Source organism: Gossypium hirsutum, chromosome A09 (genome assembly GCF_007990345.1).
Source record: "Gossypium hirsutum isolate 1008001.06 chromosome A09, Gossypium_hirsutum_v2.1, whole genome shotgun sequence".
Taxonomy (NCBI): domain Eukaryota; kingdom Viridiplantae; phylum Streptophyta; class Magnoliopsida; order Malvales; family Malvaceae; genus Gossypium; species Gossypium hirsutum.
In genome coordinates, this window is record NC_053432.1 from 64,178,123 (window position 1) to 64,180,287 (window position 2,165).

Genomic DNA, 2,165 nt, shown 5'->3' on the forward strand with positions numbered 1-2,165 from the left:
CTAAAGCCTATTTAAACACCGGAGGAGGCACTTGGAAGGGGGAACAGAGTAGGAGGCAAGGAATTACTCAAGGGAAGCCGATTGGTCCATCTCAGAAGCCGGATTCATCATCAAGACTAAAGATCTCCCTTCAATTTTCATTCAGGGGTTTTGGGTTTTCTTTATGTTTTGTATTCATTATTCTTCTTAGATGTTTTCTTCTATAATTATGAACTAAACCCCCTAAATACCTACGGAGAATGAAACCTAAGACGGATCTTGTTATTATTATCTGAATTGTATGATAAATATTTGACTTGTTCTTAATTATGTGTTCTTAATTCTTGTTTTGATATTCCAGGATATTGATTCGAGTTAATGCTCTTATTCAGAGGAGCAATAGACCCTGTCTAAGAGTAAATTTATCATAATTAGGCGGAGTTGATTGCACGCCCAGAGATAGGGTGATAAGATTTTGCCGGATTAGGGTGAAACCTAATAAGGGGATCCATAGATCGAGTTAATGCAACACTAGGTGTTAATTATAAAAAGAGATTTCAATTAATCAACCTAGGGTTAGACGTTATTAGTCTCGAGACAGATAATAATATAACTTAGGGATTTTTATGGAACAAGTCAAATGAATAAATCGTCTGATTCAGAGTCAAATAACAAGTGAAGTCTAGGTGGATTTTTCCTTGGGTATTGTCTTAACCAATCGAATTTTCCCAAAAGCTTTTTCCCAATCTTCTCTCTGTGCACTCTTAGTTTAGTTAATTAGTTTAAATAAACAAATCTCTTAATTTTTAGGCTAGATAATAAAAAGAAAGTAATTAATAGTACTCTTGGTTCCTTTGGGTTCGACAATCCGGTCTTGCTAAAGCTATACTACTGTTCGATAGGTACACTTGTCTTCATCGTGATAATAGTTAGTTTCAAGAATGATTAATTATAAATATTTAAAACCTATCACGAATATCACGTATCAAGTTCTTGGCGCCGTTGCCGGGGAACTAAGATATTAGGAACACTCAATTTTTATTACTTTAGCCATTCTACTTTATTTGTAGTTTAATTTTTTATTTTCTTTTCTAATTTTTCTTTTATTCGTTCCTGGCAAGTTTTTATAGTGTATGACTAGAAGAAACCCGTCGAGACCATTACTGTTTGATAGTGAGATCGATCACACAGTTCGCAGAAACCGAAGAGAAATAAGGCAAAGCTTATGATACACAGAGGAAGAGCAAGAGGACGATACTTTAACCACAACCAAGGAGATGGCTGAAAACCAAGAAAATCCACTACCTCCTGCGATTACTACTAATCATAATCCTACTCCACGCACTATGTATGATTATGCTAAACCTTCTTTAATAGGAGCTGAATCGAGCATAGTTAGACCTGCTGTAGCTGCAAATACTTTTGAACTGAAACCTAACACAATTCAAATGATAAAGTAATTTGTTCAGTTTGATGGTTTGCAGGACAAAGATCCCAACGCTCACTTGGCAAACTTTTGGAACTATGTGATACATTTAAAATTAATGGCCTTTTTTATTATGCCATTCACCTTCAGTTATTCCCTTTTTCATTGAGAAACAAAGCTAAACAGTGGTTGAATACGTTACCATGAGGGTCAATCACTACTTGGAACAAATGACCGAAAAGTTTTTATTAAAATATTTTTCGACGGCTAAAACAGCTAAATTACGTAATGATATCTCTTCTTTTGTGCAGATGGATTTAGAAACACTCTACGATGCCTGGGAGAGATACAATGACATCTTGAGAAGATGCCCTCACCATAGGTTACCACTCTGGCTACAGGTTCAAACGTTTCATAATGGCCTGAATCCTTTGACGCGACATATGGTTGACGCAGCCGCCGGTAGGACTATCAATAATAAAACACCTGAAGATGCTTATGAATTTATAGAATAGATGCCACTGAATAATTATCAGTGGCAAGTCATAAGGACAAAGCCAACAAAAGCAGCCGGCATTTATAACGTCGATTCGGCCATCATGCTCTCTAATCAGATAGAACTCTTGAATAAAAAAAATTGACGGTTTTCTTAGTTCTTCACAGGTTCACCTAGTAGTACAGTGCAAAGCAAGTGGAGGTGGATCGAGCAATCCATATTACCCACCCTATGGCCACAACATGGAGAACGAGCAGTTAAATT

The 2,165-nt window shown here is 36.4% G+C and overlaps 1 non-coding gene across 1 annotated transcript; it reads right to left on the reverse strand.

The window, feature by feature from the left end:
* Positions 1-1,683: 1,683 nt before the first annotated feature.
* Positions 1,684-1,790, reverse strand: LOC121207492 (small nucleolar RNA R71). Its single transcript, XR_005902582.1, has one exon. It is a non-coding gene; the product is annotated as a small nucleolar RNA R71 (small nucleolar RNA).
* Positions 1,791-2,165: the final 375 nt, after the last annotated feature.